Source organism: Neomonachus schauinslandi, chromosome X (genome assembly GCF_002201575.2).
Source record: "Neomonachus schauinslandi chromosome X, ASM220157v2, whole genome shotgun sequence".
Lineage (NCBI taxonomy): Eukaryota > Metazoa > Chordata > Mammalia > Carnivora > Phocidae > Neomonachus > Neomonachus schauinslandi.
Genome location: NC_058419.1, coordinates 110065933 through 110083170, shown reverse-complemented (window position 1 = coordinate 110083170; position 17238 = coordinate 110065933).

Sequence of the window (17238 nt, the reverse complement as noted above, 5' to 3'; positions counted from 1 at the left end):
AATCTGCTGGGTTTGGAAACTCTAAATGGGGTCATGAGCCACAGATAAAAATGCTCAGTCACAGGCCAGGTGAACACAGAGTGTGGCTGGAGACCAGGGAGACGGGAGCGATTGACTGCTTTGCTCTGAGGGCACACTGAGGAGTGGGGCCCTGAGCTCTTGACTCCTCTGGGACCAGAGATTGTGAGGCTGCCGTTTTCATTCTCGTCTTCCAAAGCTGTATGGAAAACGTTCAGGGAACAAAAGCTACTGAGAGCAAACCCGAGCAGATTACTTAGCCTGGACTCTGGCAAGGGTGGTGCAATTCTGCCTTGGGCAAAGACATTTGAGAGTCACTGCAATAGGCCCCTCCCCCAGAAGATCAGCAAGAACATCCAGCCAAGACCAAGTTTACCGATCAATGAGAACTACAAAACTCCAGCGCTAGGGGAATACAGCACATAGAATTCATGGCTTTTTCCCCATGATTATTTAGTCTTTCAAAGTTAATTTTTAAAATTTTCTTTATTTTATCTTTTTCTATTTTTTAAAATTTTTCTTCTTTCCTTTTTCAACCAACATATCATTTTATCAATTCCCTTTTAAAAATCTTTTTAAATTTTCACTTTTACAGTCATATTCTATCCCTTCATTGTATTTAACCTTATTTTTTGTATATATATAAGTTTTTCTTTCTTTAAAATTTTGGGATACAGTTTCTTCTAACAGAGCAAAATATACCCTAAATCTAGTATATGGCTTTGTTCTAGTCTCCCGCCTGATCACATTCTCTTTTTTGTTTTCTGTTTTTAATTTTTCTTCTTTCTTTTTCAACCAACTTCTTATCAATTCCTTTTAAAAAATCTTTTCTAATTTTCATCTGTACAGTCATATTCCATCCCTTCATCATATTTACCCTTATTTTTGTATATATATAAGTTTTTCTTTCTTTAAAATTTTGGGAGGCAGTTTCTTCTAACAGACCAAAATACACCCAAAATCTAGTGTGTGGCTCTGTTCTATTCACCAGCCTGATCATATTCTTTTTTTCCCCCTTTCTTCCCCCATCCCAGTTTCGGGTCTCTTCTGATTTGTTTAGTGTATATTTTTCTGGGGTCGTTGTTACGTTGTTAACATTTTGTTCTCTCATTCATCTATTCTTCCCTGGACAAAATGACAAAACGGAAAAACTCACCTCAAAAAAAAAGAACAAGAGGCAGTATGGACTGCCAGGGACCTAATCAATACAGTTAGTAAGATGTCAGAACCAGAGTTCAGAATGGTGATTATAAAGATACTAGCTGGGCTTGAAAAAAGCATGGAAGATACTAGAGAATCCCTTTCTGGAGAAATAAAAGAACTAAAATCTAACCAAGTCGAAATCAAAAAGGCTACTAATGAGGTGCAATAAAAAATGGAGGCTCTAACTGCTAGGATAAATGAGGCAGAAGAGAGAATCAGTGATATAGAAGACCAAATGATGGAGAATAAAGAAGCCGAGAAAAAGAGAGATAAACAACTACTGGATCACGAGGGCAGAATTCAAGAGATAAGTGATACCATAAGACAAAACAATATTAGAATAATTGGGATCCCAGAAGAAGAAGAAAGAGAGAGAGGGGCAGAAGGTATTTGGAACAAATTATAGCAGAGAACTTCCCCAATTTGAAGAAGGAAACAGGCATCAAAATCCAGGAGGTACAGAGAAGCCCCTTCAAAATCAATAAAAATAGGTCAACATCCCCACATCTAATAGTAAAACTTACAAGTCTCAGAGACAGAGAGAAAATCCTGAAAGCAGCTTGGGACAAGAGGTCTGTAACCTACAATGGTAGAAACATTAGACTGGAAGCAAGACCTATCCACAGAGACCTGGCAGGTCAGAAAGGACTGGCATGATATATTCAGGGCACTAAACAAGAAAAATATGCAGCCAAGAATACTATATCCAGCTAGGCTGTCATTGAAAATAGGAGAGATAAAAAGTTTCCAGGACAAACAAAAACTAAAAGAATTTGTGAACACCAAACCAGCCCTACAAGAAATATTGAAAGGGGTCCTCTAAGCAAAGAGAGACCCTAAAAGTAACATAGGCCAGAAAGGAATAGAGACAATATACAGTAACAGTCACCTTACAGGAATACAGTGGCACTGAATTAATATCTTTCAATAGTTACCCTGAATGTAAATGGGCTAAATGCCCCAATCAAAAGACACAGGGTATCAGATTGGATTAAAAAACAAGACCCATTGATATGCTGTCTGCAAGAGACTCATTTTAGACCCAAAGACACCTCCAGATTGAAAGTGAGGGGGTGGAAAGCCATTTACTATGGTAATGGACACCAAAAGAAAGCTGGGGGTGGCAATCCTTATATCAGACAAATTAGATTTTAAACCAAAGACTGTAATAAGAGATGAGGAAGGACACTATATCCTACTTAAATGGTCTATCCAACAAGAAGATCTAACAATTGTAAATATCTATGCCCCTAACATGGGAGCAGCCAATTATATAAACAAATTAATAACAAAATCAATGAAACACATTGACAATAGTACAATGGGGGATTTTAACACCCCCCTCACTGTAATGGACAGATCATCTAAGCAAAAGATCAACAAGGAAATAAAGGCTTTAAATGACACACTGGACCAGATGGACCTCACAGATATATTCAGAACATTCCATCCCAAAGCAACAGAATATACATTCTTCTCTAGTGCACATGGAACATTCTCCAGAGTAGATCACATCCTGGGTAACAAATCAGGTCTCAACCAGTACCAAAAGATTGGGATCATTCCCTGCATATTTTCAGACCACAATGCTTTGAAACTAGAACTCAATCACAAGAGGAAAGTTGGAAAGAACTCAAATACATGGAGGCTAAAGAGCATCCTACTAAAGAATGAATGGGTCAACCAGGAAATTAAAGAAGAATTTTAAAAATTCATGGAAACAAATGAAAATGAAAACACAACTGTTCAAAATCTTTGGGATGCAGCAAAGGCGGTCCTAAGAGGGAAGTATATAGCAATACAAGCCTTCCTCAAGAAACAAAAAAGTTCTCAAATACACAACCTAACCCTACACCTAAAGGAGCTGGAGAAAGAACAGCAAATAAAGCCTAAACCCAGCAGGAGAAGAGAAATAATAAAGGTCAGAGCAGAAATCAATGAAATAGAAACCAAAAGAACAGTAGAACAGATCAACGAAACTAGGAGCTGGTTCTTTGAAAGAATTAATAATAGTGATAAACCCCTGGCCAGACTTATCGAAAAGAAAAGATAAATGACCCAAATAAATAAAATTATGAATGAAAGAGGAGAGATGACAACCAACACCAAAGAAATACAAACAATTATAAGAACATATTATGAGCAACTATATGCCAGCAAATTAGATAATCTGGAAGAAATGGATGCATTCCTAGAGAAGTATAAACTACCGAAACTGAACCAGAAAGAAATAGAAAATCTGAACAGACCCATAAGAGAATATCCTTGATGAACTTGGATGCAAAAATTCTCACCAAAATACTAGCCAATAGGATCCAACAACACATTAAAAGGATTATTCACCACAACCAAGTGTGATTTATTCCTGGGCTGGTGGCATCACAATTCCAGACTTCAATCTCTATTACAAAGCTGTAATCATCAAGACAGTATGGTACTGGCACAAAAACAGACATATAGATCAATGGAACAGAATAGAGAGCCCAGAAATGGACCCTCAACTCTATGGTCAACTAGTCTTCGACAAAGCATGAAAGAATGTCCAATGGAAAAAAGACAGCCTCTCCAACAAATGGTGTTGGGAAAATTGGACAGCCACATGCAGAAGAATGAAACTGGACCATTTCCTTACACCACACACAAAAATAGACTCAAAATGGATGAAAGACCTAAATGTGAGACAGGAATCCATCAAAATCCTTGTGGAAAACACCTCTTCAACCTCAGCTGCAGCAACTTCTTCCTAGAAACATCGCCAAAGGCAAAGGAAGCAAGGGCAAAAATGAGCTATTGGGACTTCATCAAGATAAAAAGCTTTTGCACAGTAAAGGAAACAGTCAACAAAACCAAAAGACAACCAACAGAATGGGAGAAGATATTTGCAAATAACATATCAGATCAAGGGCTAGTATCCAAAATCTATAAAGAACTTATCAAACTCAACACTGAAAGAACAAATAATCCAATCAAGTAATGGGCAGAAGACATGAACAGACATTTCTGTAAAGAAGACATCCAGATGGCCAACAGACACATGAAAAAGTGCTCAACATCACTCAGCATCAGGGAAATACAAATCAAAACCTCAGTGAGATACCACCTCACACCAGTCAGAATGGCTAAAATTAATAAGTCAGGAAACGACAGATGTTGGCGAGGATGCGGAGAAAGGGGAACCCTCCTACACTGTTGGTGGGAATGCAAACTGGTGCAGCCACTCTGGAAAACAGTATGGAGGTTCCTCAAAAAGTTGAAAATAGAGCTACCCTATAACCCAGCAATTGCACTACTGGGTATTTCCCCCAAAGATACAAAGGTAGTGATCCGTGTACCCCAATGTTTATAGCAGCAATGTCCACAATATCCAAACTATGGAAAGAGCCTAGCTATCTATCAATAGATGAATGGATAAAGAAGATGTGGTGTATATATATACAATGGAATATTATGCAGCCATCAAAAGGAATGAAATCTTGCCATTTGCAACAACGTGGATGGAACTAGAAGGTATTATGTTAAGAGAAATAAGTCAATTAGAGGAAGATAATTATCATATGATCTCACTGATATGAGGAATTTGAGAAACAAGACAGGATCATAGGGCAAGGGAAGGAAAAATGAAACAAGACAAAACCAGAGAGGAAGACAAACCATAAGAGACTCTTAATCTCAGGAAACAAACTGAGGGTTGCTGGAGTGGAGGGGCGTGGGAGGGATGGGGTAACTAGGTGGCGGACATTGGGGAGGGTATGTGCTATGGTGAGCACTGTGAATTGTGTAAGACTGATTAATCACAGACCTGTACCACTGAAACAAATAATACATTATATGTTAATAAAAAAATGGAAGAATTGTTTTTGCTTTTGCTTTAGCAAAAAAATTGTTTTTGTGTTTGATTTAGTAATGGAAATCATACCTTAGTTTATAATCAAACAAAATTAAATACTAAGTCATAGTGTAAGTATGTACTTGGGATTCTGCAAGATCTTTCATAGGAATATTATAGTTGAACTCTATGAAATTGCTGATGTTCAACTCTTTCTGACCTAGCAAAATGGCCATTTCATATAGTTCAATCTAATATGTGTGGCAGTATTAATATGCACAGATTATAAAACTCAGAGTGGTAAAGCTGTAACTCTTTACTTTTTTAACAAAGAAAATAATCCTGTACTAGTAAAGATAGACTAGATTATGCTTCAGCAACAAACACCCCCTCTCTCAAATCTCAGTAGCTTAACACAATAAAAGCATATTTCTTGCCCATACTACATATTTTAATACTGGGAGTTTTGTTTCATGTAGTCACTCAGCGATCCAGGCTGATAGAAGTACCACTTTCATGTAGTTGCACCATCTGGAACTCATGGACTTTTTAGAGGATGCCACTAAAGCAAAGATGAAGGAATTGAGCATGGGTATTTTCTGTGCCTCAGTCCAGAAGAGTGACCCACACCACTTCTGTTCCTATTTTATTGTCTAGAGTTGGTCCTATGGTTCTTGCAGGCTCATTTGCCTCCTCCATCCTATCTCCAGTGTACACTATCTCCTCCACAACTTTTTTTTTTTTTAGAGTTCTTCTTGACTCACACCACAGTGACATCCTGGAAGGCCTAAATGGCTCTTACTTCTCAGATGTCTCCTATGACATATTCTTAAACAGTGTAACATTTATGAATCTCCTTTCACTCTGTGTCACTAGAAAGCAAGGGATACAGAAGTTTACTGGGAGTGGGAAGAGGGGAAAGGGAATAAGGCATATGCAGCCTTGGTTAGTGCTCTCTGCTTAGAACAACTTACCATCAATTCAACCCTTCTGGGTCTGCCCCATGTTGGTCAAAGGAGCTTTTCAAGAAGTACATCTCAAAAAGAGGTAAAGTGGGACATAAACTTCTTTTTCATTCATTTCTCCAAACCTATCTGGTGATTTTCATCATCCTTTCCCTATAGATTTTGTGTGTGTGTGGGAGCGGGGAGGAAGCAGTGGAGGGTAGAAAGCAACCAAGAGGACAAAGTCCCACATTGGCTCCAAACTCTCTTGCCCTTTCCCCATAATCTTACTCAAGTTTATTCTCCAAAACCTTATTTCTTCTCTATGTGGCTGAAAAATGCTCCTATCACTACATTGTCTTGAGTCTATTATACAGATAAAAATTCTAGCCTTCCCCTCTCAGGCTTTGGACCTTGATATGGAAAGCCAAGTTGTGATAATCTCCAAATTTAAAGTTGAATAGTGACTACTGATTCTAAGTTCATTCTACCATGCTTTGAGGGCATGATTGACAATAATTAAATGGGTAAGGGCAAACCATAGGGCTTCAAGAACTACTGAAAATTACTGGGAACAAAATACAGTCAACTTCATGACACCAAGACCTTCAATTATTTGAATATGAATTAATGATTGGCATTCATCCTCCTCACAGCCTCCTCACCCAGACATGGGCTAATTTTCATATTCTCTTCAGAGTGGGTGTGGGTGGATGTTGTTATGGAAAGAAGGGTGAGGACTGGTAAGAAATGGCAGGCTACCCTGTCTAGGGAAACTATGAGGTAGAGGGTAGGTGCTTGAGTTTCCAGTATTCTTCTGGCCCATTTTTCCATATTGGGCCAACAAAATTTGTACCACCAGGGCAATGCTTGGAAATGCCTTTGTCCTATGTACTCAGAAGACCAAGAATCATTCCTATGAGCTATTAAGTGGACAATGACATTAGGAGATGCCAAAACATGGCCTGAATCAGAACAGCTGAAACCCTGGAACTCCTGGCAGGCCAGCTGCATAAGCTCACCCCAACATTTTCATCAAACCTGCAATAACATGGCTCTTCATTTTACACAGGGGATATAATTGCCTTATTCATTTATTTGTTACTTGTTTAATGTCAGTTTTCCCCACTTAGGAATGTAAGCTCTGTGACGGCAGAGACTTTGTGTATTTGTAAAGCCTAAACATGCCTAGAACATGGTGGGTGCTCAACCATTATTTGTTGAATGAATGAATGAATGAATACAAATGAATGAATACCAGGCACCACACTGGGGTATGAAGATGAGTGAAGCAGGGTTTCCTGCACTAAGGGAGTACACATGCCAGAAAGGGAAAGGGCTATTGGCTAGTAAGCAATCCTAAATATTGATATACTGAGGCTGAAACCACCAGGTGGTTGACCCAATAAAGAGTAGCCTCCTTTTTATAAGGGATCTAAATTCTCCAGTTTGCCACAACCTACTTCATTCATCACATACCTGCCTGGAGTGTGGGGACATTTGAGTGTGTGACTGCTGCTCTTATAAGACAAGATCTAGGCCTGAAAAGACACATAAGCAGCAGAATTAATCTGGTGCCCCCAAGCAGTGCCCAAGAGTGGTAGAGAAAAGGGTCTGATAGACTGTAATAAGGTCTTACCTTGACACTTAGCTATGACCCATATGGATTGTAACCAAGGACCAGAGGGCATGATGGATATCTCTGAGGATCCCATGTGGATAGATGACTTTGAGAACCAGATTGTCAGTCTCTCTGCCCCTGAACCCTTTGGCATGCCAGAAAAGCCATTAAAACTTTGACATAACCTAGGAGAAAGGGAAGGGACACCAAATTACCTAAGATTAAGGTCTTGGTGGAAGAGCAGGGGTTCAAGATAGAACTTAAGTTGAATTATAGGAGAATAAACTTCCATTTCTTGCATGCCTGAGTTTGTGCTCTAATACTCTCAAACCTGCTCCATTTGTATAACAGGTGCACCACAGGACTTAAGGAACGAGAACTATATTTTAGGATATATCCTCATTATAATTGGCTATGTTTCAAATAATAATTGAAAATAAAGAGCAATCCCATGACAAAGAATGCCATAGTTGATATTTTTAACAATTTCAAATTAGAGTCCTTTCATTTTTCTGCTACTTCCATTAATATTTCATTTCCTGAAAACTTCCTGTTATGTATCACTTCTTCTTTACCTTAATGGGGTATATTTTCTTTCTGGGGTTCTTTGGAAAATATATGTCAAAAAGGTAAACAAATCATTTATTCTCTCTGGATCTCAATGACCTCATGTGTAAAATAAAGGAAGTCAACTAGACAAGTGTTTCTCAAACTTTAATGTATATAACCTGGGGATCTTGTTAAAGGAGGGCACGTGTAGTGATGGGCACTGGGTGTTATGTGCAACTAATGAATCGTTGAACACTACATCAAAAACTAATGATGTATTATATGTTGGCTAATTGAACAAAATTAAAAAATTTTAAAAAATAAAGACTGATTTAGCAGGTCTGGAGTGGGCCTGAGATTATGCATTTTTATAGAAAGCTCCAAGTAGATGTTAGTGTTGCAAGGACCACACTTTTTTTTTTTTAAGTAGCAAGGGACTAGTTGACCTCCAACATTCTTTTTCTTTGCATTTCTAGTTTATTTATGGGATATCATTCAACTGGCAAAAGATATATTTTTTTTAACTGAGTTCTTCTGTGCCAAGAATTAAGCCAATTGACGGGCACCACTTGTAACCCTTGAACTTATACTGCCATTTATTTTAATATTCTGTGGAGATAGCCTATCTCTCCTGGAACAGTATAAGTTCACTTATGAATATATTAGAGTCTTATATTTTTATATTATTCACCATCCTATGCAAAAAAAATGGTATGTTTCTAGAGGTAGGATTAATTAGGCAGAGGGTGAATAGTTACAACTTAACCACTAAGGGAACAATGTGAGTTTGAAAAAATATACAAGTGATGTGGATATTACTGCTGTGTCTATTTGAGTTTAGTGCCACAGGGAAAATAAAGCTGATCTGTGCCACATTAGCCATTGGCAAATGGAGTCATGGCATTGGGAGTCATTTTGAGGGAACACATATTTCTAATGTTTTCTGAGCAGGACATAAGTGAGAGCCTATATCAACTAGATTAAGCAGCCATATCTGCATATGTAATATATATTTTATAGCCCACAGACAAGATCAATATCACCTTTAAAGTTCCCAAACTGTATTTTCTTGGTTCTTTCCCAGTGCTACTCAGATTCATCCTGAATGTCTCTGGTAATCTTCAGAGAGTCTCTCAGGTTTGAACTGAGAACTAAACCTTCAGAAGTGTCTTTTTTTTTTTTTTTTAAGATTTTATTTATTTGAGAGAGAGAATGAGAGAGAGCACATGAGAGGGGGGAGGGTCAGAGGGAGAAGCAGACTCCCTGCCGAGCAGGGAGCCTGATGTGGGACTCGATCCTGGGACTCCAGGATCATGACCTGAGCCGAAGGCAGTCGCTCAACCAACTGAGCCACCCAGGCGCCCCAGAAGTGTCTTTTATTTCCCTTCCTTCCCATTCTGAATTGCTGCGGTGGGTTTCATCCTTGTTGCTCCAAGCGGCAGGTAACTACAGATGAACGTGGCAAATATTGTATTGTGCACTCCTACCTATCTCCTTGGTTCACCCTGGCCAGTGGTCACCTGACACCAGTCCCTTATACAAGGGGATTCCTGGCTCTCTCATCCCAAGAGTGTGCTTGATAAGAAATGTTGAGGAGTTAATGCTCAAGAATAAATGTTAACCAATGAAGGATGGACTTGATTGCTAAATACCCAGCTTCTTCAGGCCTCAGTGGGACAATTCTGAGACATGTTATATGCAATTTCTTTGAGGGTCTCTGGGGGGGATGGAACCATAGCTGCCCACAATGATAACCCCTTATGGATGTACCTCTTATCAGTTTCCCTCCTTTCCTTGTCTCACTCTACCTACTCTCTCATTCATACTCTTAGGGACCACCTACCAAATAAACAACTTGCACCCAAATCCTGACTGCAGCATCTGGTTTTGGGAGAACCTAACCAAAGCAATGATCATCAAAATCTCAGCTGCCTGTGAGAGCAGCTTGCTCTGGGACTTCAGCATGCATCCATGAGGGCAGAACTGGGCTGGTGGCCCAACTGTTCTGTGTCCAAGAGCAACCCTCTGATTCTGGTCACTGACCAATTGCCTTCAACTATGTTTCCCCACCTCTGCTTTCTGAGGCTTCCGAGTCCCCCTGTATACCTGTTTTGGGGGGCTCCTAGGAGTTGTTCTGCCAGTAATGGCCCTCATGGGACATTCCCATTTGCAATCAGATTTTAGCATGGTCCCCTTAGGTTCATGCAGCAGTTCCTGCCATACATGATTCTATAATCTACTTTCCCTTCAGAAGTGAATATAGTTGACTCATGCCATCCACATAACATGTTTTCAGAAAGAATTATCTGGTTTTCCTCTTGGCTTGGTTTTCTACTCCACAGTGTAGGGTAATAATTATGAATGCAAGATCTGGAGTCAAACTTTCTGGGCTTAAATCTCAATTTTACTGCTTGCTGGCTGTATGAGTGTGGGCAAAGGACTTAAACCTCTACGCGCCCTTTGATTCCTCCACTGTAATATGGGGATGATAATATCATCAACCTCAAGGTATTGTGAAGATAAAATGTATTAAGATATGTAAAGCATTTAGGGTAGTGCCTGATATGTAGTAAGCTCTCCATAAATGTTAATGATTATCTTAGTTTGAGTTCCCCCAAAGTAGATCCTGAGATAAGGATTTCAAATATAAATAATTTATTTTGGAGGTGATTGAGAGAAATCTTGGTGGGAAAGCAAGATGGGCAAGGGAAAGAGGACAAGTCAGTTACCATTGTGGGCAATGGAAACAATCATACTGGGGAACTCTGGGACACAATATAGAATATGCCTCAGAGTTTTCCCAACTAAGGTGCCCAATTGTCCTGGTTTGCATGGGGCTGAGGGGTTTCCTGGGATGTGGGACTTTCAGTGTTGAAACCAAGACAGTCCTGGGAAAACTGGGATGAGTTGGTCACCCTACAAAGAAGGAAGATTTATGCACCAGTTCCCTATACTTCATTCATTGAAGAGTGATTCCAGGGGTGTTAGCTTTCTGGCACTTCCAGGTTACCATCCATGTGGGCTCAACAAGCACCTGTGACCAGAGTTACAGGTGTTTGCCCTAAGTAATCTTTGACCTCTATAGGTGAGTGTGAGAAATATGGGTAGACACCAACAGCTCTTACTGTTACCCAACTCCTTTTATAACACTCCTCTCCCCTCCTGGCATATTTGGGAGAGGGTAGTGGAAGCTTAGGATAGGAATACTGTCTCTTAAACTTGCTCTCTTTTTCTCTTGGTTTAGAAGCATGGAAGCACTTGCATTTTTAAATAATCAATGATAAAATTCCCTTGGGCCTCAGTGTCCTCTCCTGTAATCCAAGAGTAGGATTAGATGGTCTCTTAAAGACCCTTTCTGTCTCTGTATACATTTCTTACTTAAGCATTAATCAAAACTATTTGATACTTCTGTAAAGATACTTTCAGGTTCACAATGTTAAAAAATATAGAGTATATTCATTGTTTAATCAAAATGTGTGTCCATTGCTGAGAAATTCAAAGAATTCTGTCACCCTTGAGAAGTAAATCACAGTCATCAGAAGCTTCTGTAATTAAGTTTATTACAGAGAGTACAATATAATTTACATCTGTAAACTCTGAACTAACTAAAGCAGTGGGATGTCAATTTTCATAAAGTACTCAGTGAAGGAACATTTGTTGAAACAGCAGTAATATAAATGAGGGCCTGTTAAGGTCTGCATGTCAGACCAAAGGAGTTGTAGAGCTGCTATTGACAGTGTGAACTAGACAACTGAGGATGGAAAGCTAGTCAACCAAGTAAATATCTGTATTTCAAGAAATGACTCAGGAATATCCTTTCTGAAATGGGCCAAGAAGATTTCTGGGTAATAGACCATTTATTCTCATTCTACCTTTATTCTCCCCGGCCCCCAGCCCACTCTAGTAGATTCAGCTATGCTAACAGGTTTTTTGATTGTACTCTGCGGTAGTATAAAGTTAAAAACAAGTATGTCTGGACATTATTTTTATTGTAGCAACTAAGAACTCAAATACGCTCACTCCTAGAACAATTATTGGTGAAGAGGTATGGGAATGCCACAATTGTCTGAGATCAATCACAATTCGTTCCCTGGGGTTACACTATCAAATGGTTAAAAACAAGACTCTACAAGCATAGAATGAACACATGTCAAAGGTAACTCCTTAATTAGAGAGCCATCAAAATAGTATAGCTGATTCAAAGTTGGTTAGGAGAAAGTGATAGATGGGGTCAAGGAATGAAAGAATGCTAAAATGCAATTGCTAAACTACTTATAACATTTATTAATATCCTACAGGACTATAGAACTGCAATCTTAGTGGTTATCTTTTTTACCAGACAGAAATTCCTTGCAGCTTATATATGTTCTAGAAATTAACATCTACCTTTACAGAGTCAAGAGTAAATTTTAAGTCAAATAAATGTACATTTCCTTAGAGAATTAGATACTCTTTGGTTGAGAATATTAGACATTGAAAGACAGGCAGTCATTATTTTGCCTTATTCCAAGTTTGGGATACTATTTTTTAATAGCACATAACTAAAGTAACCCAACTGAAGTTTTCTTAGCAAAGATGAAGGAGGAAATGTTTGTTGGGTAGGCAGTCAATAGTGTCTGTCACAAATCTTTTATTTCAAATTACTAACTATCATCAGGTGGTTTAAATATTTTTTTTCTAGAATATTACCTTAAACAAAGACAACAATAGCAAGCCCTATCAAACTGTTAACATTGTATCTTCTATTTTGAGTATTATGAAAATGTTCTAATTTAAGTGGTATTTCAGTGCCACTAGGAGTAATTTTTACTGACATTTCAGTCTAAGTTCTAATTTTGAATGGATACACAGATTTCTTTACTCAACTTCCTTAAAGTAAAGCACTGTCACTGATGAATTGATTATGACAACAGGAGGCATTTTCTTGATTTTCACCAGAGGGTGTTTTCCATTTGTGATTTGTTTTCTTTGAAGATAATCCTTGAAATATTATCTCGAAGAAGAGATTGCTTCTTTCTTTCCACAAGCTTATCTATAGGTAACTAAATCCCAATGACACTGAAGTTTCCTAGTGTCCTGGTCTGTGTAGGCTTGTTTGTTTTTCTTTGGTTATTATTATTTTTTTCCTATTGAGTCAGTAAAGCCAAATTTAGAGCTGTATTTCAAGACTACCTGGGAATTCCACAGGGAACATTTTGATCTGAAGGAAAAGCAAAGCTTGCCTCTGATTTCAAATGGCTCAGGAAAAACTGGAATTCTAGTTATAAGAAGCCAATGCAGCCATACATTCCATCTGGGATAAGATTCACTGTTAAGGAATTTGTCTTATGGTAAAGCTTGGAAATAGCAGCTGTTTATAATTAAACAAGTGACTCTCTAGTAAAGTGAGTCATGCCACATGGGTTTTAAGGAAGCACGTGAGAAACAAGTCTTGTGCTTAGCATTCCCTTTATTGTACCTCTTGGGTTTGTCATTCTATTTTTGTGGCTTAACAAAGAAGATTCTAACAAATGAAAATTCAAATTTTGTTTCAAAAGCCAAAAACCAGTTAACATTTTTAGAAGGGGAACACAGACAGTGACTCTATCCTAAAATGATATTTCTATATTCACAAGCTAGGTAGGTTTTCTTTTTTCAGTGATAGGAAGAGCTAGAAAAGTTTCTGCATTTAATTAAATTCTTCCCGAGGATGTTTATTGTGTCATTTATGGTTGAGCCTTCCTGATTAGACCAGGTGACTAGTGCATTGAGAAGAACTGTAAAGAATAAAATAGTAAAGGATTTAGGATTATCTCTTTGGTTATTATTACTAAAGAGGGAGTTGACCTGAAGAAATAGTTTCTCAACTGGCCAATATGAAGAGAAATGAATCCTTAATTTGTCAAGGTCTGATTTCATTTTATTAATTATAAATATGACAAAGCATATTATTAACATAAAACTCTCTACTTCAACTGTTCTATTTTGGTTTTCTAACATTTTACCTTATGACATACACTTTTTAAAGGAAAGTATTAATTTGATGTGATAGGTAGGGGAAAAGGATCAATTTTAATACATTCTTTTATAAACAGCATCGTACAATGACAACGTCTCTTCTACTTTCTTATTTCATCATTTAGAAAATACTGGTTTTATTTTTTTCTAGGTCTTTTTATAGTCCCATGTGTACATGTAGATACTTGGTTTTAGGATGCATGTCAAAGAAGATGCAGTTTATAGGCTGCTTTCTCCATCTAATACTGTATCATAAGTGTCACAATTATTTTAAGTAGTAGTCTCACTATCTGGTAACTTGTATTAATAGTTTACTTGACTATCTGTTAGACATTTATAATTTTAACTATTTTTTAGTGTTGTAAGAAAAACTCTTATACATAAAGGTTTTTTTTTTCTTCTATTTAACTTTATTTGTTATTTGGCAGATATATTAGTCAGGATAGGCTGGGTTATGTTTCAGTGACAAATTGACCCCCAAATATCAGTGGCTTAATACAATAATGACTTATTTCTCATTCATGCTACATTTTCATCATGAATCAATGGGGTCAGGGCACATAGTCCTCAGGGACCTAGTCTAATAGAGATTTCACAATATTGTAGCTGCCATCTAGAACATGTGTCAAGCTCAATTATCCATGGCAAAGGAAGAGATACTGGAAAAGTATGCCCAGATTTTTCACTGCTTCTACCTGAAAGTGACACATGTCCCTCTATTCACAACAGATTCTAAATAGCAGGGGTGTTGGAGAGGGAAGAAAGATTATTTTCTTAGAATGAATTCCTGATCTGTTGAAATTCCTTGGTCAAACAAAGGAGACATATGTATACTTTTGGAAGCTTCTTTGCAGAGTGCTTCACAAAGAAAAATGTGTTTTCTTTGTGGGGGGTTGGTGGTATAGAGTGATGGCAAAGAGCACGTGCTGGGGGTCTGAGGCATATCTCTGTTTGTGTCCTGACACTTAGTGTCTATATGTCCTTGGGCAAACTGCTTAGTCTTTCTAACCCTCAGTTTCCTAATTTGCAATAAGGGTGTGATTTTATCTATTGCACTTGGTTAGGATTAAATGAAAGACTATGTAAAATGTTGGCACAGTGTGTCAAGCCTATGGTAAGTGTTCAAAAACGTAAATATTACTGTTTACCACTTTTCATTATGTTTTTCATTATGAATACATCTTTTATAATTTTACATGTATCAAATATGAAACATTCTAAGTTTGGATTACTTAGTGGGTTCAACAGTTGATGGGTTTAGATGTGGTAATTATCAATGGTTTCAAAGCAATGAGGTGAGGCATCATACCTTTTCCCTAGTCATAGTGGATCTGACAAGGAGACTCTGGTTTCTGATCACCACACTCAGAATCATTTCTATTACCTTTTCTTTAATCCTAACTGATGGTGAGGGCATAAAAAGAAGAGGGTGTACCATGTTATCAAGATTCTAGCTCTTATTTATAAGGCTAAGCCATTATGTATGTATGTATGCAGGTTTTGAAAAATCCCATTCTTTTTTTTTTTATTCTTATGTTAATCCCCATACATTACATCATTAGTTTTAGATGAAGTGTTCCATGATTCATTGTTTGTGCATAACACCCAGTGCTCCATGCAGAACGTGCCCTCCTCAATACCCACCACCAGGCTAACCCATCCTCCCACCCCCCTCCCCTCTAGAACCCTGTTTGTTTTTCAGAGTCCATCGTCTCTCATGGTTCGTCTACCCCTCCGATTTCCCCCGCTTCATTCTTCCCCTCCCGCTACCTTCTTCTTCTTCTTCTTTTTTTTTTTTCTTAACATACATTGCGTTATTTGTTTCAGAGGTACAGATCTGAGATTCAACAGTCTTGCAAAATTCACAGCTACAGCCTTAGTTTCATTCTAGTCTTCCCTCTTTCTGCATAAGATTTATTAAGACATTAAGTTTATTTTTGCATGTGGTTTAAGAAAATGATCCAGTTTCATTCTTCTGCATGTGGCTGTCCAATTTTCCCAACACCATTTGTTGAAGAGACTGTCTTTTTTCCATTGGATATTCTTTCCTGCTTTGTTGAAGATTAGATGACCATAGAGTTGAGGGTCCATTTCTGGGCTCTCTATTCTGTTCCACTGATCTATGTGTCTGTTTTTGTGCCAGTCTTGATGATTATAACTTTGTAATATAGCTTGAAGTCTGGAATTGTGATGCTACCAGCTTTGGTTTTCTTTTTCAACAATCCTCTGGCTACTCAGGGTCTTTTCTGGTTCCATACAAATTTTAGGATTATTTGTTCCAGCTCTGTGAAAAATGTGGATGATATTTTGATAGGGATTGCTTTGAATGTGTAGATAGCTCTGGGTAGCATAGACATTTTAACAATATTTATTCTTCCAATCCATGAGCATGGAATGTTTTTCCATTTCTTTGCGACTTCCTCAATTTTTTTCATAAATGTTCTGTAGTTTTTAGAGTACAGATTCTTTACCTCCTTGGTTAGGTTTATTTCTAGGTATCTTATGGTTTTTGATGCAATTGTGAATGGGATCGACTCCTTAATTTCTCTTTCTTCTGTCTTATTGTTAGTGTATAGAAATGCAACTGATTTCTGTGTGTTGATTTTGTATCCTGCCACTTTGCTGAATTCCTGTATGAGTTCTAGCAATTTTGGGGGGTAGTCTTTTGGGTTTTCCACATAGAGTATCACATCATCTGTGAAGAGTGAGAGTTTGACTTCTTCCTTGCCGATTCAGATGCCTTTTATTTCTTTTTGTTGTCTGATTGCTGGGGCTAGGACTTCTAGCACTATGTTGAATAACAGCGGTGAGAGCAGGCATCCCTGTTGTGTTCCTGACCTTAGGGGAAAAGCTCTTAGTTTTTCCCCATTGAGAATGATATTTGCTGTGGGTTTTTCATAGATGGCTTTTATGATATTGAAGTATGTTCCTTCTATCCCTACACTGTGGAGAGTTTTAATCAAGAAAGGATGCTGTACTTTGTCACATGCTTTTTCTGCATCAATTGAGAGGATCATATGGTTCTTGTCCTTTCTTTTATTAATGTAGTGTATCACATTGATTTGCAGATGTTGAACCAC